A 22,605-nucleotide genomic window follows, 5' to 3' on the forward strand; every position below is an offset into this window, starting at 1 on the left:
GAACTCTAAAAACATAATCAAATAAGTCAAAAGCCAAAAGAAAAAGAAAAATATGGCTAAGGATGGAAACAAAGTGTAGAAGCAAAGTAAAGAACAAGGGTTTTTATAGTTACATAATACGAAGACTCTATTATCTCATACTGGTTCTTTCTGAATATCTATTTCCTTCATTCCTAAACCATCACCTAATCCCCGCAACACCTAATAAAGACATCTAGTTCAATTAGGAATAGGTTAGTGTAATAGTAAGTAGCAGATGTGTTTGATCGACTTCGGCTTCCTTGTGTGTCATTGTAAGGTAAAGTGTGCTCACTGTACACTGGAGTAGCGAAACTTGAGCGGAAAAATCAGAGTGTTTTTGTCTTGACATTTATGTGAGGACCTATTTAAGGACGCTATTCCAAAGTTTCATAAACGGACCTGTTACTGCATTTCATAGCATAGCTCATTGTATATATGTTTATTCGTATATGATTGATTATTATGCATATATTAGCTTAGGTTTCGACTTGACTATTCTGTATTCATTGCTAGTGAGATGGATAAGATATCTAAGAATAGATAAGAAAACAATAGTTTTATTTCTTAGTCGTTGTAGTATAGATGAAGTTTGTGAGTACCTTCACTAGAAAACTCTCCCGAGGCTATCACTCGTCCACTAGGGAATTTCTAGTGGTTTAAAGCCTTGTTGCATATGGTCAATGTAATCACACTCGGCGAAACGAGAGTAGTTAGAACTCTATTTTTGGTCACTTATTCTAATGTCTCATACTTGCTTGAGGACAAGCAAAATGCTGTTTGGGGGTGGTTTAATTAGAGCCCAAAACTTTAGTTTTAACCGCTTGACAATATTGCTTTTAGACCAATTATGTGATTAATAAATAAGAGTTAGTGTTTTTTACGTGTTTTTATATATTCCAGGCAATAGAGTCAATTATGTGCAGAAATATGTCCCTTTTGCGAGATAAGGGAGCAAAGGTTGATTGCTAAGAAGTTCTATGATTAAAGAGTAAGATTCAAGGAGAAAAAACCTTTTTAAAGCCCGGTCAAAACTAAAAAGTCAAAGTCAACGCGGTCAGAAATAGCGTATAAAAGTTAACAGAACTTCTGAAGGTCGTATCTTTGGACTCAGACCTCAGAATTGGGTCTACCATATGTCAAAACGACCGGCTTGGAAAGAGCTTTCTAATAGTTTAAGTCTTGACTAAATCAAAGGAGCAGAAGTGGATAAAAAATCTATTGCAGTAATTTCAAGCAAAGAAACCCCTTTTGGACCGAAGTAATCAAGTTTTGGGCTCGATTTTATGGCCCAAAACATGGCTCCAAAGCCCATGCACGAATTTATAGACCTAGCCCTCTTCTATATAAAGAGGACTAAGGCATCACTCTTCATATATTGTTAGTTATCCATAAATTTAGATTAGACTTAATTAATTAGTCGGTACTTAGTTTTTAATACAATTTTGAATCATTAGACTCTTTTTCATTAGATTTAATAAAGTAATTTTACATTTCTTCAACGATGTCTTCTTCTTATTCATTTATTAATGATACTTTGATGAATCAAAACTAAAACCTCAATTAGAGGGGTTTGAGGAAGTTTTGATGAAAACTTGATTGTGTTAGTGTAGATATAGTTGTGATAATCTATTCCACTCTATAAAGTAATTAGTTCACCATGAGAATGAGTTTAATTGCTTCACATGCTAATTATTAGTTAGTTGAGATTGTCATGAATAATTAGGGATTAGAATACCCAACATTTACGTAAAAACGTAAAGATTAGGATTACAACAAATTTTATGCTAGTTTATTAAGTCGAATCAAGATGGAATCAAATTCCCCTAATTCCTTCCCATATTCACATCTGGTATTGAATTGTTGTAGTTTAAATCATAACATCTAAATTAGTTAAATCACCGTCTTAGCATAATTTCATATCATTACTCTCATCGATTTTTGTTAGAATTAATTAACTAAGAAATCTTACGTTTAAACGAACTAGAAGTGGAACGAATTCTCTACTCCAATTATATTCTGATTCACGAGAGTAGAACTTTGATCATAAAGTGTAAACACTTCATTTAGTTTTACTTATTCATAGTATAACTAGTTAAGAGTAGGTAAAACTATAGTTTTTATGTTTATCACTAGTATATGAGGAGCTAGCACAAGGAATCAAAATTTGTCAAGTCCGGACATCCCAAATATTACAATGATCGGGACTTGGACATTAGGAACTTGGTGAAACCTGACCTGCGATGTCTTTTGGACTTGGATATTAGGAATTTAGTGAAACCTGGACCTACCACGCTTCGTGATTACCCAGACCTGCCATGCCTTCCGGACTCGGACAAGTCAACAGTACATACATCACAAATGCCCGGACTTGATTACCTTCCGGAACTGGCCACACCTTATAGTGACCCGAAATTAGCCATGTGCTAGAGAGAGAAAATAAAGAAACCAATCTTATTTTTTTATTCACTTAGCTTGCGTAAGCCTTCTTTTTCTTTCTTTGAGTTTTACCCCACGCAAATTCTCTTGCTACCCCACGCAAATAATTCCAATATATTGAAAAGCTCCAAATGGTTTTGCACCAACAGCTCATCGGCTCATGTTCCAACTTAAAAGATTATGGCCCAAGGTTCGGAAATTTCGACGTTTTATGGTGCTGAAATTTCGACAGTATTGTGTTCGATCCCGACATGTCAAGCCAGCCCATGCTCATCCGTCCGGAACTGACTAAACTCGGTCACGAGATTGGATGTCAAGCGGTCAAGCCCCACACTCACACATCCGGAATTTAGTAATCTTGGTCAAGAGATAAGAGGTCAAGCGGAAACCTCATCCGGAATTGGGAATATTTCGTTACTTTTATTTGCTTGAATTAGGGGTGTCTTTTTTTGCCGAATTTCCGATTTTTCCGAAATCCGACCCGAAATTGGTCTGGTTCTGGGTGTAGTTTTCATGGGCCGATTTTCCGATTTCCGAAAATTCCGAAAAAAAAAATTGGATCGGATTTGGATATAATTCTAAAATCCGATCCGATCCGAAAATTCCAAAATTTCCGATATTATTGCCAATTTATTCCGAAAACATATACTTCTCTCACTATCCACTTGATTAGATCTCAATCGTTCATTCATTTTCTAGTTTTTTACTTCCAAAAACAAAACAAAAACATAACCTAGCCGCTACTTCCCCACTTGAATTAGACCACTCTACTGTCATTACACCGTCTGCCATAACAACAATGATATGGAAAAAAAAATGTCATTGAGTCATAAAATGACTTCCAGACCAATCCAAAAGCCAAATTCCAATAGATAGAATATTATGTAAAGCTACTTAGAGTCCAAGACCATAATCCATTATTTATGCAGACACTTCACGCTTCAATTTCCACACACGAAAAAAGATTGAAATATTTCAAATACCCAGACCTCAACATAATGCAATGCTTGCTATTGGTGGATGCATGTTCTTTTTCTCGTTTTTTCTTGGATCACTTGTATGAATGAAAATGGGTTTTCTCAGTAAACAAGTGCGTATTGTTGTTGGTACATTGGTGTTGTGGACATGGTTTTCTCTCCCTACAATGAACATTGGCGTATGATATTCCAAAAATAATTGAAAGTAAAGAGATCTTTGAAAATTTACCAAGTATTCGAAATTTCCGAAGTTATTCGAAATTTCGAAAGTTTTGAAATTGGAAATATATTTTGAATCGAAAAAAAAAATTGGATCGGATTTGGCTAGCATATTAGGTTAGAAAAATATTGGGAAAATTCCGAAGGAGGTTAATCCGATCCGATCTGATCCGAAGTCACCCCTAGCTTGAATCAACTTTTTAACATCTCTTGGAAGCTTGTTCTCCTTATATCAAAAAGTGAACTTTACTTTGTTAATATCTCCAAACTTCAGCACCCACCTACTAATCCTTGCTGCTGCTAGTTAAACCTTTTCACCCCCAATTCTCCAAACTTATATTTTTCTCAATTCTATTAACCAAGAATAGAAAAAAAAAAAAAAAAATTGTGTTTTTGTGCATACATCTATTTTGTCTTGATTTGCAATATTGTTAGAACTTGATTTTTGCTTCATCCAACGATTCATTCTTCTTTTTTTCAATTTCGCATAAGAAAAACAAGCTCGCCATCAATGGTCACTTCATCATCTTCCATAACCAAATGCTTATGTCCGACGTTGGCAACCGAGTCGTCACTTCATGGCCAATCACATGGTCAACCAGTTTAGGCCCTAGCAATTGTCCAAGCACTACCTTCTTGTATTGACAAGGCAATTTCATGTTTGTCACTCAACAAAGTAGTTTCGGATTCTTTGATCAACAAAGCAATTCCGGGTTCGTTACTCAACAAAGGAGTACTGGGTCTTTCAATTGACAATGCAATTTCATGTTCGTCACTCGATAAAGCAGTTCCGAATTTGTTACTCACCACAACAATTCCAAACTTGGACTTCTATAGAGGAAGTTAAGATCCTTACTAGCTAGGATGTGGAGTTCCGAACTTGCCAAAAAGTGGAGTTTCAAACTTGGAGTTCCTGACTAGCTAGGAAATTGAATTATGAATTTGAAAAAGTTCCGAACAAGCGAGAAGTGGAGTTACGAGCTTGGACAAGTTATGTACTAGTGAAGAAGTGGAGTTTCGAACTTGGACAAGTTTCGAACATAGAGTTCCAAACTAGTTAGGAAGCAGAGTTCCGAGCTTGGACAAGTTCCAAACTAACAAGGAAACTTAGACAAGTTTTGAACGTGGAGTTCATGACTTGCTAGGAAGTGGAGTTCCTAACTTTGACAAGTTCCGAACGTGGAGTTCTTGACTAGCTAAGAAATAGTGTAGCTCGAACTTGGACAAGTTCTAAAGCGTGTATTTCCGAACTTGGAGTTCCTGACTAGAAAGTGGAATTTCGTCTGCGATACTAGTGGAGTTCGAAGATCTAGCAACTCCTCTTGTAGTTCCACTTCCATTCCATAGGAAGTGTGTTGATCTAGAAGTGAGCTCAAAGTATGTTACGATATTTCTTACCCATACTTATATGTTATCCAATTACTACACGAAGTGTTGTCACGTGTCTACTCCATATTTGTATAAATAGTTTTGTCATTATCTACTTCCTATTTGCATAAATATGTATACACATATGCCCTATTTTCTCTCCGATGGTCACACATTCAACCGTCGAGGGAAAATTACAAAAGTGTTGAATTATATTTTATACAAATTCATATTGCGAATCTTAGAAAAACAAGGTTATATAGGAAAATAGGGTTTGCCCCCGTGTCAATTCCTGTAAATACCTTTAGTTTTGTTAAGAAATAAGGCTTTTAGGAGCGTAGGTTGTGCTCATGTATTATTTCTGTAAATTCCTTAAATGATCACGGTATCTAATGCATAAACCGACACTTATAAACACAAGACATTATAACTTCTCTTAGGAGGATAAAATCCAAGCTAAGTTAAATTTTCTCTATCACACGGGGAATAACACATGAGATCTTTCACTCATCATCCCAAGAACGCTTTCTAAAGTTTCTGATACAACTTTGCCCAACATATGGGATCTCTCACCCAACATCCAAAAAGTATCCCAGCAAAAAATTATAAAAGAAACAATGCTCTGAAAAGAGAAATATAACTTTTATTGAAAATTGATTTGCATAGATTATGCCCCCAGTGTAGTGGAAGTAGATCCAAATCTGTGAAAATTTTGTCTCTTAGAAACTAAGAGTAGTGTAACATTACTTTGAAACAGTACATGTTAGCATCGGGATTCTTCTTTGGAGGATCTTTCATCAACATCTTGTTCTGGTTAACTTCAAAGATGATGTCCTCATAAGTATGAGTTAAAGTGGCAAAGTCCCTATCCAACCACTTTCGAGCGTGTCACCGGTCTTACGTCTCTTGGATTTATCATTATAGAATTCTTATCGAATGAATTTTGCTCCATTTGTGGTCCCTCGGACTTCTTATCATTATAATGATTAGTAGACCTCCCTCTTGGTATGGAGCGGAGGTGACAACGGGTTATCACTCTTTGTTGGAAGATTCCCTATCCAATTGGTCCTCTTCGGTTTCACATATTTGTCGATCCTAACCCGCAACTCTGTCATGTTCGTAAGCTTCTTTTTTCTTCAAAGATGTGTATAGACCAGAAGCGAGATCTAATCCCTTCCTAAATGCAACTATGGCGAGGGTCTCATCGACGTTGTCAACATATAATTTGAACCTCATTGAATCTTTTGGTAAAATCCACGATCATTTCGTCTTTCCAAATCTTAGGTGTCAAGCGATTGCATCAACGATCTTAGTGTAAGGATGGTTGCAACTGAATTTAACAATGAAATTGATGGATATCTCTTTAAACTCGTGAATGTTGCCCCTAGGCAGCTTCGTGTACCAGATGAGTGCTGAGTCTATCAAACTTGAAGCAAAATACCGGTACAAATAATTATCTTCCTTAGAAAGACCCACCATTGCTTGACGATAACCGAGCACATGAGAGACCGGATCTCCTTTACCATTCAATTTAGAGAACTTCGGTGGTTTATAATCATGGGGGATGTATCCGCTCATAACATGTCGTGAAAAAAGGAGTTCAAATGTCTCCTTCGATTGCTGACTGAATGACTGACTCATTCATCTTGGTTGGTTCTGAACCTCGTAGTTCCTCCAATATTTGTGCCTTGAGCTATGCAAGAGTAGTTGGTTTATGAGTTGGATTTCTCTCGTTGTTGTACCTTGGACTTGGACTCTCGTAGTTCTCATCTTGATGATAACGCGGTTCAAGTTCGCAAGATCGAGTGGATGAGTTTGCAAAACTGGATCGGGGAACTGAGGGATTCGAGGCAATGAAAGTTCTCTTGGAATTGAAAGTCTTCTTAAGAAGCGAGGGTGACCTTGAGAGTTGTAGATTCGAACAAACCCATTCGGATGTCCATCCCTAGTACCTCGAGAACTTGAACACCAAGAGAAGTCGGTTCGTGTGAACTTCGAGTGTCGGGTTGGATCGATTCGGATTATAATTTGAATCGGTTGGTCGCTATGGTACCCAAAGAAGTCAAGGATATAGAGGCAGGGGACATAACCCTCACCATGGTCGAGACTTGGTGGCGGAAGGCTGCCCCTCGAAGTTTCCATCGGCCGGGCTCTTAGAGGCCCTCCTTCATACGGTAGTAGTCTTGGAAAAAATGCAAATGAGCCTCCTGTCGACTACATTCGGCCATCACAGCATCCATGATGCCTTGGTTAGTTATGACAGATTGGGGATTATCGTTGTTAGGCTCATCTTCTTCATGCCCTTGCCCAAAACGACGATTTCCTCTAAGTCCAAATTGTTTTTTATTTGTAACATGTGGGTTATTGATCTCATTAATCCCCTCATTACCTTGATTTGCGTTGGCTCTTGTAGTAACCACGATTTTGAATCAAACTGAAGAAAAGAAAATTTAAAGAACAAAAAACCCAAGAAAAATTGGTGGGTAGGAGAACCTAGAACCGAAAAAATTTCAACCAAGAAATCAAATCAATTATGTATGGTATCTCCCCACAGCCAGCGCCAATTGTGTGATGATTTTTCAAAATCTAGAAATACAAATATTTTGTTGATAGTCAAAGAATAATGAAAAATATTGTATCAAGAAGAAGAAGAAATCTAGAAGATGATGAGTTGAACTACGTTCTTTAATGGCTGCCTACGTATCCTGTGAAGAGGAATCAAACTGAAAACGTAGTTCAACTATTATATTTATAAGAATAGATGAGGTTTCCCAATTAGTGTTTAACTAGGAGACCGTCTCTTATTAAGTCTCATCCTAACTCTTCTAGAAGCCCCCATGTTTCCCAAGTCAAATAGATTTTCCTTATTGACTTAAACAACAGAAAAACATATTTAGGTTGAAGTAGTAGTTAGAGCTCAGAGCACGGTAGTTAAACTCGGTTTAGAGTTCATAGTTAGGAGTTAGTTATACGAACATACTACTCCAACTAGTTCCAAAACAAACCTACAAACCTGCTCCGAACCTAATAGTTGAATTCCGGATTTAGAGTTCATAGTTAGGAGTTGGTTATACAAACATACTATTCAACTAGTTCCAAAACCTCTGAACCCCTTCTTTTTGTTTCACTTCCAAACCTAGGAAGTGAGAATTTAAATTTGAAGTGTGTTCTGGTACTTTCTACCCACCAATACCATATCCGAGCTTTAAGAAGATACTGCCACATGTTACATATCTATTTGCTAAAATATGCACACACAATATATAAAATACACAATATATAAAATAGTTGTTTGTAAAGATTGAACCATATTCGCTATCTTAGTGCCTGCCTTCGTGATTATTGAATTCTGCTCATAAAAAGACTAATCAGTCGATGTCATTAAAATTAATGTTATTTTCTTTGTTAAGCAAGAGGCTGCTACACTTGCTTTCATTCAAATGTGAGGGTAAAACCATTTTCCCTGCAGTCACATGCTTGGGCAATGAACTGCAAACTGAGAGGCAGCTTTTGATGGAGAGCAACAGCTATAATGCCGATCAGGCCGGACATCAAGGCATCAATTACCAATTCGAATCGCTAGACTCAGTTGGATTCTAAATTCTAAAGAATATTTCATCAAAGTTTGAGCTACAACAGTTAATGAGATGGTGATTGCAGGCATAATCATATTGATTAAATTATATGTAAGCTCTCTTCATGGATGACATCGCAATATAAAATGCCAATACTTGGGAGGAGGAATTTGTGTTCAACTTAAATTAAAACTGTATTTATCTCCTTATGTCTGTACGAGAAATCAACCACAAATGCCGCAGGTTATGGTCAAGCTCTCTGAATCGGTGGGGCTTGGGAGCATGTCATGAAAGTTATGCTTTGCGAAGAATAACACGCCTTTCTCTCTTGTACTCCACTTCATCTCTTTGGTGCATAATCAACAAAGCTCTTCTTACCTGCCATAAACAAATGCCAATGAGAAAGGTGCATGGCAACATTCGTCTAATCACAGGACGTCAGACAAAGAAATAAGTCATCAATTTAGATTTAAGGCTTTTGGAACCAAAAGTATAATACATGTGTGAGGTAAAGCAAACTCAATCTGGTTCTTACAATGGATTCATTCAACCCGATTCTGCTCAAATCGTCAATTAGACGTCTTTCTGATATGTGGCTTCCGATTCCCATTCTTCGCTTTATTTGTGTCTCAGCTTGCTGTTAATTCATAAAAACGAAAAGTAAATACACTCAACAGAGAAAAGACAAAAAGAAAAAGATGGTCAGGGTTGTCTCATTGAAAATTAAGACCTTTATTTCATTTGCCATCTCAGTAGTCATATTCAAATGTTGACTGATTCCGGAACGTGCAGCATCTAGGGTGGAAACGTTGAAGAGTCTGAGTGCTTCTAACACATGGCCTTCAGTTGCAACATGTGACCTAAAGTGCAGTATATACATAATACAGTATAAATTTTTCATTCAAACAAAATCAGATAAATCAAATTAGGAAAACTAAAATGAAAAATTCTGATCAAAAGATGGGCCAAAGACCAGAAACTATCTAAGATATGAAATAGCTCAGTGAGCAACAACTACACTCTGCTCAACTCCCAGAAGAAGTTCTAGGTTAACCAGCATAGTCATTCAACTTCTTCCCATCCCATGAATTAGTTTGTAGTACTATGCAAACATGGAAAATATGGTTTCAGTTGTGCCTAATCCTCAATATATTGTTTATCTTGGCTGTAGTATCTTACTTTCAATAGTGCACCTTAAAGATACCCTACTATGACATTGTTCCATGGCTAGAAAATGGTTACCTGACAATACTAAACAAGTTGCATTTTAATAATTTCAACTCTCAACAATTTGCACCACTTTAAGAACTGACTACAAATGGGAACATACAATTTTTAAGATCAACAGTAAAATTGTAGAATTCATTTGGCAAGGAAAGACTCTGATTCTAAGTCCCCTCCCTAGATATCAGTGGTTTGTTACTCTTGAAATTTAAAACATTACTTACATTCTCATCTTTGCAAGTGACTCACTTAGCCTTATTATAGCTTCTAGCTGCCTAACTGTGATTGGTATGACAGCTGACTCTCCAGATTCATTTGCCTGCTGCCTCATATCCTACAAAAAACAACATAGTATGCCAAATGTTCAAGTTCAGACTGCATGAGAAAATAGGTATTAAGTATCAGAGTGTTCCAAGTATTAAATATCAGTTTGTTTGATCATGTGGAGGAAAATCCAACGATATATTATCTGACCCTCAACAAAAATTGATTTTTGACAACTTGTCAGGTAAATTTGGTAGGAATAGACTTTCTGGAGGCAACATTCAGTAATAGACTTCAGAAAATAAAAGTGTACTTAGGCAGGTTAAGCACTTTCGGGCCAAGTCCAAGTATTTTTAAGATCAGAGCAAACTACAAGCATACCTGTCTTATTTTGGACGTAGTTGTTCTGTAACATGGTTGCTGCAGAGTCTGACAACCGAGGATGGATTTCGGTTCGACAGTACTGGATGTACCTGTAGACGGTTAAATCAGAAAAAAATAAAGAGAACCTCCAGGGGAGGAAACATGGAAGGTACAATAGAGACATTTGGGAGCTTTACCTCTTCAGCCAATCCTCCTCTTTTGGGTCTCTGATGTCTCTAGAAGATGCATGGGGTGTCGAATGGACTTTAATAACATGGCTAGCTATAAGCTGTTAAGAAAATAAATCCACTTACACAATGAAGTGAAAGAACACTTGAGCACACTCTTAGAAGCTGGTTGGTTACCTTATCTTGACTGTACATCCTGACATCTTTCACGATGAAGATAAGATCAAATCTAGAAAGTATAGTCGTCTGCAAATCAATGTTATCCTGTACGGACTGGAAGGAGAGGGTTTTATGAGTTGCTGATACTGACCAAAAAAGTCTTGGAAAGAATAGAAGATAAGATGAACCTTAAGATCATCATAGCGCCCAGATGGAGGATTAAGCTGCTGCAAGCACAGAGGTTCTGGAGTTGAGAACAGTTGTTATTCCTGCTTTTGCAATCGATATGGTTTGCTGTTCCATGGCTTCATGTATTGCTACTCTGAAGATCCAATACAATCCAAGACTTTTTAAGCTATTACTTGCGGAGGAAATCTACCAAAAAAAGAGGTTTGAAAAACATCAAGTAACAACGTAAACCCAGCTTACCTGTCTTCTGACCTCATTTTGTCAAATTCGTCAATGCAGACAACTCCACCATCTGCCAAAACCATGGCTCCTCCTTCTAGATAAAATTCTCGCTGGATACAGGTACGATCAAATGTTAGTTATCTTCATCTTCGAGAGGCACAAGGGTAAATGATTTGATACATGGAACTATGGAAGATTAATGGGTCACTGAAGCTGAATACATTAAAAACCCCTACATGCTCTTTATAGGAATTCAACAACTTACTGAGCTGTTATCACGGATCACAGAAGCTGTAAGACCAGCAGCAGATGAGCCTTTTCCTGATGTATAAACTGCAATAGGAGCCGTCTTCTCAACAAACTTGAGAAACTTCACAAACACAAGATATGTATCAGGAAATCAACTAAGAATGTGACAGTGAAGGATAAAGAAAAACCAAAACATTCTAGTAAAAGTACTCTAAACCCATCATCTTAACAAATAGGTCAAAAATACCTGTGATTTAGCAGTGGATGGGTCACCCAGAAGCAAGACATTAATATCACCTCTTAACCTTACGCCATCAGGCAACTCCTGCATTTAAAATAAATGTCTTTAGATGATCAGGACCTCGGATATTCATTAGAAGATCAACCGAAATGACAAACCTTTCTTGACCCTCCAAATAAGAGACAGGCCACAGCTTTCTTCACATCCTCATGCCCATATATAGAGGGGGCAATCTTGGAGCAGATATTTTTTGCGAGTCTACCTCTGATGCAAACTTCTTAAATTCTTCAACCTGGAAAACAAGAAAAATAGTAATACAAAATTGCTAACAAAAATGTAGTTGGAAAGCAAAGATTCACAATTACGTAATCAACTTTATCATAGATTTCAAACTGTGTGAGGTGATGCATGTCTTCAGATGCACCTTTGGATCACAACCTAAATGCCCACTCAAGGCACTAGTACTGGCACACACAGTATAAGCTCCCACTTATACTTATGCCGTCGCACATCTTAATGATTTATGAGGATTAAATATATACAACAATCGTGAGTTTTTCCATGCTTACATCTTAGGAAGTAAATGCAGAAGGGCCTCTAGAATTAGTAGCATTCGCTTCTTCAATCCCAACAACCCTAATATAAGGTTGTCTGACCTTAACCGCACCCTTCTGACTGCAAAACAACAATAATCCCAACCTTCAGCATACAAAAACACCTTAAAAAGAATCAATTCACTATCAATATCTCAATTACAAGAAACTTACGCAGCAGCTGAATTAGATGCTTGATAAATACTGTAAATTCCCATAACAGTCAATCTCGTCCCAGGTACAATTGTCTGTACAAGGTGGCGATCCACAGATAAAAGTATATTCCTCGGCAGCTCTCCAGTTGGCACATCCTTAAAAAAATTCAAATTAACAATTAAAAACCATCTAAATTTCATTCAATCCTAAATTCAAACACAAAGCATACCTCAGGATTCTCTTGTAACTTCAACGTTTGTTGATCAACATACTTGCTTCTATCCGGAACAACAATCCATGGATCAAGTGGACAAGGTTCTTCTCCAGTAGTCTACAAAAAAAACCCCCCAAATTCAACACACTTCTAAAAAAAAAACACACAAACCAATTCAACAAATGTATAAGAACCCAAACCTGAGGAACATGGTCACACGATCGTGGAACAATCGCCCCACCTAACCGGGACGACAAGGAACCATCTTAACATTCTTACAATTCTTACAAATAAGCGTAACATAAGTAGCTTTCGCCTTAGTTCTAGATGCCGCAATCGTTATCCCAGTAACCTTAACCAACTTAGATATCCACTGTGCCTATAAACAAACATAAACAATTATTACTAATATTTAAAACAATCAAGAAAATAGTAAAATTAATTACCCCGAGTTGACGCATGGAAAGCGGGTCTTGTTTAGAAGTCAACAATATCTGAACTTCACTAGGAACAGGTTCTTCCATATCACCAGTTTCACCAGTCACTTTACTTTTCAACGCGGCTAAAACTTCAGCAGCAGCAGTTTCAAAAAGTGGTAAGTAATCAGACGGTGAAGACTGAAATAAAGGGACGAGAAGGTCTGAATGAGATTCGAAACTTTGGAGGTGGTCGAAATGTACGAGAAGGTGAGTGGGATTTTGGAGGAGTGATTCTCTGTATGGGAAAACATTGGGACGGGTTTCTTCTTCGTAATTACGAATGAACTCTTTTAGTTTACGTAGGATTGTGTGACGGCTTGTTTTTGATGAATCTGAGGATATGTCGTTGTTGTTTTCGACTCCGTGTGGGAATTGTTGTTCACTGTAGTATACTGCTCCTTCGTCCCAACCAGACATGGTGTTTTGTTTTTTTGGAAGGGATGGAGAAATGAGGATGGGTCTAGATTTTCTTGATTGTTTTTGGAGGGTTATGTGTTTTTTGGCGGGAAAGTGATAACGTGGCGGTTGTTTTTGGCGGGAAACTGATTAAGTGGCAAGCGGATTTTAATAGAGTCCTTACTGACTGACCCTTTTTGTGTTAGGCAGACTCCGGCCCAACTTGGCCCAATTTTGGGGTCTGTACTTTAAAACACCCCTTCCCTCTCTCCCCAAATAAAAGAAACCAAGAAAGGCACCTTCTTCTCCTACCCTTCGCCTACTTAGGTTTACGTTGAGAGATTGCATTGTAAACCATGGGGTGTGTAAAGGTGTGTTTTGGTTTTTCTTTACATATTATAGAAGAGAGGAGGATGGGTTTGGGTTATGAAGAGACAGGAAGTTCGGGCTCATGGCCGGTGTCTCACGATATCTTCTCTTGAATTTTGGGGGAGAAGAATCGAGGTCCCACATAGTTCATGTAGGTGGTATTTATAGGCCTAAAGGAGTGTTGATCTTTGAGACCGTGTACTCTCTTGTACATATGTAGGGTGGAGATTATGAATGTGTGTTAGGTTGGTTTTGGTAGGAATTGTGTCTTTGATTGGGAGTTGTGCGGTAGTCCATATTTCCGGTGATGGGATGTAAAGGTAAGATTTTGGTGATGATTACATCCGGATTAGAGGTGGTGTTTTATATAAAAGTTAATGTCTCCGGTCGTTTATTCGATCTTGAGATATTCTTGAGCGAGCTTAAAAGCGTACCACCTACATGAAGGGAGTTGCTCTGGTCGGTCTTGGAGGTCGATGTCTTGAGTTCGCTTATGCTTCGCGTGTGTGTAATATTCCTTAATGAGGATATTACTCCCCTACACAGCCCCCTCTCAGTAGATTGTTTATGTCCATGGAAGCGATCTGCTGAGAGAAAAACGGAAGTACGTGCGGAGCATGAGCGAGCTATGGTGAACGATCATTTGAGATTATGGCGCGTATATTTTTAAATACGTATTTTTTCTATTTATTAATTAATTAATTTATTTTATTTTCAAAATTCGTCCGGATCGGTTCGGGATCGTGGGCCTGGTTTTTGGGCCCGAGTCGGTGTTGGGCTTGGGTTTCGGACCCAAGTATATAAACACATTTTTCTAGAAAATAGGGTTAAGAGAAAAATAGAATAATGAAAATGGAAGTGAGAGACCTTGGTTTCTTTGGAGGCGTTGGTAGCTGACGGTTCGGTTCTGAGGGATTAGTTGAGTCGCTCATCTGGTGAGTAGCTATTTTGCTATTTCACGAACTTATGGTTTTACGTGTATGGATATTGTTCATTATCCGTTGTATTGGACTTCGTGCCATTGGTTTTATTAAATTTTGTTTAATTTCGGATTTGTATTAAGAGTTTAAACTGTCGAAACTTTGGGTAAATTTGGGTTTTTGGAACTGTTAAAGCTTCGGAAGCTTGAAACTCCCACAGACGCTAATGGCGTCGACTGTCGTTTTGTGTGTTGGTTTAAATTTGTCTTGAATGGGTTATTGTTGTGTTGTTTGGGTTGGAACTTCAAGGGCCTTGAATGGCGGTCGGATCGGGTGGACGACCACATCTTATCTGGCCGGTTGGGCTGTTTTGGATTGGTGGTTGTCTTGGTTGGGTGAGAATGGATGAGTGGGGTTTGAGTGAGTCTTTGGAGGTTGGTTGTTGGTGGTGCGGGAGTCTTTGCCAAAGCTTTGAGGAAGCTTTAATGGCGCCCGATCGCGTTCTTGTGTTCTTGAGCGATCGTTTTTGTCTTGATTTTTCATTGTTTTGAGCGTTTTTGGTTATTGTTGTTTGGGGTTTGATGAATGGCGGTTGAGGAAATTTGTCGATTGGAGCTTGGAGCAAGCTTTAATGGCGATCCGAAATTTGTAGATCTAGATTGGTGAAGTTTGGGTTTTATCTTTGGAGATTGTTGCCTTTGTTAATGTTGGTGGGTTTTCCTTTGGAGTAAAACCGCCTAGTTTAACGGGGTGGTTGTGTGGAGGTTAGTGGTGGTCGGTTTGGTCTTTGGTGGTGGAGAGAAACTTGAGGAAGGAGATGACTTTTGTTCACCGATTTTGGGCTTAGGCCAAATCGGTTGGAGCCTAGTTTGTTTAGTTGGTTGGGCAGATGGAGTTTAAGTTGTTTGGCGAAATTTCGATGGTGGTTGGCGAAATTTCAGTTTTAGTTGTTGGGCCCGATTTTATTAAGTTTAGTTTGGGGCCCGGATTAACTTAAGTTTTGGGACCCGGTTCTAATATTAGTTTATGGCCCGTTTCATTTGTATTTTGGACCGAACTTCGGTTGTGTTTTGGGCGATTCGATATCGTTTTGGGCGTATCTAATATTGCTTAGGACGGTCAAGTAGGACTTAAAATAGATCTACATGGGTCTTAACTTTTTTTAGACTTTCGGGTTAAAGGTTTGGGCTTGGCGGTTAGGTCGAACAAGTGATCTTGGTAAATGAGCTTTATGAGCCATGCACCTTTGACCTTGACCATGAACCATGGCTATGACCACTAAACTTGTCGAACACGAAAAAAGCGGTTTGACTTTGACCGGGACATTGACTTTGACCGGGACACATTGACTTTGACCAGGGGCGGTTTGACTTTGACCGGGACACATTGACTTTGACCCGGGACCCGGTTGACTTTGACAAGACGGTTTGACTTTGACCGGGACCTATTGACTTTGACCGGAGACGGTTTGACTTTGACCGGGACATGTGGACTTTGACTTTGACTTTGACAGGGACATGTGGACTTTGACCTTGACCATGGCGTGTTGACCGTTGACCATTGACGGTTGACTTTGACCGATTGACTTTTCAGTTTTTCACATATTTGTTCATATGGATATATATAGTAAGAAAATATTGTTGATATTGTATAACTTGGTTGGTCATTATCTAATTAAGATTTGGCGTGAGTAGTGTGTAAAATATATAAATATTGGGCTTTGATTGTAGACTTTTTGTGTCCTATCTAATTGCTACGTTTTATGTTGTATATTGTATGGACAAGCCATAAAATAAAATGGTACGGAAACCGCGATAATTGGTTAGTCACCGTCTAAGAAAGATTTATTCGTGATGTTGTGTATTTTTGACCGCGTGGACGATATTGAGATGTTAGGAGACATTATATTCCTAATCACGTTATAATAAATAATGTATCACGATCACGTGGAAGCATTGTGACATGACATGATATAATACGTTATAATATATTGATGCAATATCTTGGAGAAATGTATATACACTCCATTATTTTATATGTGAGATGCTAGTATAAATAGCGGTGAATATTTGCCGGGGAGTGTGGCGTTGTGCAATAATATATTGTACGCGTGAAAGAATGAAAGTGACTATGAGATATAATTGAGATATTTCTAGATATTATGGCTTAGTCTGATAAGGTAATTGACTTGCATTGATATAGTAGAAATGTTTATGAGTCATTAATGTATGACACGGAATAAATTACATAACGAAAATCCTAGAACGACTACCACAACTCATGTGATTGGCCCTACGGCGTTTTGATTAATTTGAATGGCCTTGGCCCCCTCTGGCGTGGCGAATAGTGGCTTGATTATTCCGTCAGCAAAATAGAGCGATGATCGCATAATATTTTATGCGAGAATAGTGGCGGTGCTTACATAGATTTGGCTTCCGTGTGAGGATTTACGGTGTCGCGGCATCCCATTTCGAGTGTGATTACGCACCGGAGTGGCTCATTATGTAAGGGAGGCATGTGGATGTACATGTTCGTTGGGTTGCGATTGTGGTAGCCGGGGAAACTAGGTAAGACATAGATCTGACGTGATTTTAGGGACACGCATAAAGAAAACCTTAATTAATATAATTATGGTAATATATTTGTTAATGATGTATCGTAGATAGATGATTATATATAGTTTTTGAAGAAGGGTGGGTCAAATTAATTACTTGAAGGCGACCCGCTCTGTGATTGGCGGGGAATGAGGAATGATATATATCACGTTTGTTTGGTTATTTGTTTAGTTTAACCTAAAAGCCTCGATGGAGGAACTACATGCCTTATTTATTATGAGTATAGGTTGTTGTGTGGTTAGTGGGAAGTTAAAAGGCCTCGATTGGAGGAACTACCCGCCTTAGTTATTGAACTTAAGGATGTTGTATTAGTCGTTGAAAGTTAAAACCTCGATGGAGGAACTAACTGCCATTATGGATTGTGTATGTATATGTATAATTATATGTTGTATTTTAGGGCTACTCACACCAGCATTTTTATAATCTTTGACCGATTGCATGTTTGCTTATCGGGTGTGTTCATTCAATGAACATAGTTGATAAGTTTTTGACAGTTTAGTGATGAAGAAGATTGGTTCTTTGCTTGTGGTTTTGCGTTAGCATTGCATCTCGTGTTGTGTTTTGTTTTCCTTGAGGTGATATAGATTTTCAGTTGAGATAATATTATTTACATTTTCATTTGTAAATTGTTTTATAATGAAGAGGACTTTGTTTAAGTAAAAATTTTTATTGGTTTTAATTATCCCATATTTTAAAACTGTTTATGGGCTTTTGGAAGTGGAGAGTGCGTCACACCTCGGAGATCGAAGAGTCGGGGACAAATAATGTTTTTCCGAATTCTGTCGAAATTCGGGGTGTGACAGTTTGGTATCAGAGCATTTGGTTAGCTTAGACTTAGGTGAGTCTAGGTGATTCTCGGATCGTGGTTTATGGGTAGTGTTTAAGAAGTAATATTTTCAAAACTATTTCCGTTAGTTGTTTTATTTTTACAAAGAAAATGAAAGAGATATAGAAATAAAGTGAGTCAATATGTTTCTTGATTTGTTTGTACGTGTGATGTGTATATTTATATTAGTTACTCTTGTGGAGTGCATATGAGATGCTTTTATTTTTCCTTATCATATGAGGAGTGGTTATATTTGTAATATGTTAATTATTAACGGATTTGATCAAAATGATGTGTGTTGTTATAATATTGTTTTATTGTTGGTGTTCATTTTCACGTGGAGTATTGATTAAGTATGACAACCTGTTTGTGAACTTTGTATTTGAGTGTTATGTTATTAGTTAAGAAACAATGATATATTTTGATCTATATTGAATGAGTTGTATTATCTGATGGTTTTGTGACGTACTAAGTAAGGAACTAATTGCCTCGGTGTTGGAGGAACTATCTCGCCTCACTCGTACACGTTAATGGATGAATAGTATTTTGAAGTATAAGAGATTAATATGTTAGAGGTGATTAGTTAGAAATAGATTGAATATAATAAATAAAATATACGTGTATTCTTTTTGAGATGTGTATACCTGCGTATACACGTGTATTCTTTTTGAGACGTGTATACTTGCGTATACACGTGTATTCTTTGTGAGATGTGTATACTTGCGTATACACGTTGTTATATTATTATATATAGGTGAACTATTACTGTGCGTATATGATTGATTAATATTGTTAAATTAGTTTCACATGATTTTTGCATATTCAAGTATTTATTCTTACTTGTTTGGTTTCAGTCTATATGATTTTTATACATGAATATGAAAAATTATTTTTTTGATACGTGCTATATTTGATCCAGTTGCAAGCATGAATTAGGATTCAAGGGTGGTTTTAAAATTTAATTTTCTGAGAGCATGACTAAAATAAATATAGAGTTTTATTGTAGTATCAATGACATGAGTGACTTTTGTTTTAAGTGTATTAGGACACTGATTTTCTTTTATGCATGATATAAAAGACTCCATAATATTTTATACCGGGATGAACTTTCTCCATATTATTGATTAGTTACGTAGAATATTATTTTTTTTTCGTAGAGTCTGCTACGTGTCAAGAAACTGCATGCTAAAAAGATATGATATATTTGTCTTGTGTTTAAGTGATAGTAATAATTTGTTTTAATATAGACAGTTAAACTGTAATAGGTTTTGTAATGGCATGAGGATATATATTCGGGTATTATTTAATAATAATTAATACCAATGTTATCTTGTTTAAGTTTAATCAACGTGCATTATTGTATAGGTTCTAAGTTAATAACCAACGTTTTTGTTCGTATAGCTTTACTTCCGAATCTCGGGACGAGATTCTTTTGAGAGATGTATATAAATAGCATGCGTGTTATTTTAAATAACATTATTTTTTCTATTTATTAATTAATTAATTTATTTTATTTTCAAAATTCGTCGGATCGGACTCGGGATACGTGGGCCTGGTTTTTGGGCCCGAGTCGGTGTTGGGCTTGGGTTTCGGACCCAAGTATATAAACACATTTTTCTAGAAAATAGGGTTAAGAGAAAAATAGAATAATGAAAATGGAGGGAAGAGAGACACCGGGTTTCTTTGGGAGCGTTGGAGGCTGACGGTTTGGACTACTGAGGATTAGTTGTTGCTCATCTGGTGAGTAGCTATTTTGCTATTTCACCGAACTTATGGTTTTCTGTGTATGGATATTGTTCATTATCCGTTGTATTGGACTTCGTGCCATTGGTTTTATTAAATTTTGTTTAATTTCGGATTTGTATTAAGAGTTTAAACCGGCCGAAACTTTGGGTAAATTTGGGTTTTGGAACCATTAAAGCGGAAGCTTGAAACTCCCACAGACGCTAATGGCGTCGACTGTCGTTTTGTGTGTTGGTTTAAATTTGTCTTGAATGGGTTATTGTTGTGTTGTTTGGGTTGGAACTTCAAGGACGCGCGAATGGCGGTCGGATCCAGGGACGACCCTGCATACTGTACGGCGGTTGGGCTGTTTTTGGATTGGTGGTTGTCTTGGTTGGGTGAGAATGGATGAGTGGGGGTTTGAGTGAGTGCTGGAGGTTGGTTGTTGGTGACGGAGGTGCTGCCAAAGCTTTGAGGGAAGCTTTAATGGCATCGTCGCATCGTGGTTGTATTCTTGAGCGATGCGTTTTGTCTTGATTTTTCATTGTTTTTGAGCGTTTTTGGTTATTGTTGTTTGGGGTTTGATGAATGGCGGTTGGGCCCATGTCGATTGGAGCTTGGAGCAAGCTTTAATGGCGATCAAATTTGTAGATCTAGATTGGTGAAGTTTGGGTTTTATCTTTGGAGATTGTTGCCTTTGTTAATGTTGGTGGGTTTTCCTTTGGAGTAAAACCGCCTAGTTTAATAGGGTGGTTGTGTGGAGGTTAGTGGTGGTCGGTTTGGTGGTGGTGGGTGGAGGAGAGAAACTTGAGGAAAGGAGATTGATTGTTCACCGATTTTGGGCTTAGGCCAAATCGGTTGGGCCTAGTTTGTTTAGTTGGTTGGGCCGATGGAGTTTAAGTTGTTTGGCGAAATTCGATGGTGGTTGGGCGAAATTTCATTTTTAGTTGTTGGGCCCGATTTTATTAAGTTTAGTTTGGGCCCAGATTAACTTAAGTTTGGGACCGGTTAATATTAGTTTATGGCCGTTTCATTTGTATTTTTGGACCGAACTTCGGTTGTGTTTTGGGCGATTAATATCGTTTTTGGGCCAGATCTAATATTGCTTGGGACGATCCGTGGGACTTAAAATAGATCTACATGGGTCTTTCAACTTGTTTTAGACTTTCGGGTTCTAAGGTTTGGGCTTGGCGGTTGGGTCCGGCAAGTGATCTTGGTCATGAGCCTATGAGCCATTACCTTTGAACCTTGGCCATGAACCATGGCTATGACCCTAACACTTGTCGAACACGAAAGCGACGTTTGACTTTGACGGGAGACTGTTGACTTTGACCGGGACACATTGACTTTGACGGGACCTGTTGACTTTGACCGGGGCGGTTTGACTTTTTGACCGGGACACTGACTTTGACCAGGACCCGGTTGACTTTGACCGGAGAGTTTGACTTTGACCGGGACCTATTGACTTTGACCGGGACGGTTTGACTTTTGACCGGGACATGTGGACTTTGACTTTGACTTTGACCGGGACATGTGGACTTTGACCTTGACCATGGCGTGTTGACCAGTTTGACCATTGTGGTTGACTTTGACCGATTGACTTTTCCAGTTTTTCACATATTTGTTCATATGGATATATATAGTAAGAAAATATTGTTGATATTGTATAACTTGGTTTGGTCATTATCTAATTAAGATTTGGCGTGAAGTAGTGTGTAAAATATATAAATATTGGGCTTTGATTGTAGACTTTTGATTTGTCCCTAATTGTGCTACGTTTTTATGTTGTATATTGTATGGACAAACCATAAAATAAAATGAATGCGGAAACTGCGATAATTGGTTAGTCATTTCTCTAAGAAAAGATTTGATATGATGTTGTGTATTTTGACACGCGACGATATTGAGATGTTAGGAGACATTATATTCCTAATCGTTATAATAAATAATGTATCGCGTCACGTGGAAGCATTGTGACATGACATGATATAATACGTTATAATATATTGATGCAATATCTTGGAGAAATGTATATACACTCCATTATTTTATATGTGAGATGCTAGTATAGCGGGTGAATATTTGCCTACGGGGTGTGGCGTTGTGCAATAATATATTGGCGTGAAAGAATGAAAGTGACTATGAGATATAATTGAGATATTTCTAGATATTATGGCTTAGTGCAATAAGGTAATTGACTTGCGGTGATATAGTAGAAATGTTTATGAGTCATTAATGTATATGACAGGAATAAATTACATAACGAAAATCCTAGAACCCGACTACCACACTTCATGTGATTGGCCCTTCCGGCGCGCTTAAAAGGTCGAATGGCCTTCGGCAAACCCTCTGGCGTAGCGAATAGTGGCTTGATTATTCCGTTAGCAAAATAGAACGATGATGCCAATATTTTATGCCGAATAGTGGCGGTGCTTACATAGATTTGGCTTCCGGTGTGAGGATTTACGGTGTGCGGCATCCCTCCGGGTGGTTACGCATACGGAGTGGCTCATTATGTAAAGGGAGGCATGTGGATGTACATGTTCACGTTGGGTTTGCGATTGTGGTAGCCGGGAAACTAGGTAAGACATAGATCTGACGTGATTTTAGGGACACGCAA

The 22,605-nt window shown here is 37.9% G+C and overlaps 1 pseudogene across 1 annotated transcript; it reads right to left on the bottom strand.

The window, feature by feature from the left end:
• Positions 1 to 8,675: 8,675 nt before the first annotated feature.
• LOC147474684 (DNA replication licensing factor MCM5-like) lies at positions 8,676 to 13,628 on the bottom strand (annotated as a pseudogene). Its single transcript, XR_015207668.1, has 17 exons — positions 13,105 to 13,628; positions 12,859 to 13,037; positions 12,674 to 12,775; positions 12,463 to 12,599; positions 12,265 to 12,370; positions 11,854 to 11,987; positions 11,702 to 11,779; positions 11,471 to 11,575; positions 11,224 to 11,315; positions 10,983 to 11,116; positions 10,813 to 10,908; positions 10,645 to 10,736; positions 10,458 to 10,557; positions 10,045 to 10,154; positions 9,327 to 9,456; positions 9,132 to 9,233; positions 8,676 to 8,974 (listed from the first exon to the last, which is right to left on the bottom strand). The product of XR_015207668.1 is annotated as a DNA replication licensing factor MCM5-like (transcript).
• Between the last annotated feature and the right edge of the window lie 8,977 nt (positions 13,629 to 22,605).

The sequence above is a fragment of the Coptis chinensis genome, chromosome 9, assembly GCF_015680905.1.
Source record: "Coptis chinensis isolate HL-2020 chromosome 9, ASM1568090v1, whole genome shotgun sequence".
Lineage (NCBI taxonomy): Eukaryota > Viridiplantae > Streptophyta > Magnoliopsida > Ranunculales > Ranunculaceae > Coptis > Coptis chinensis.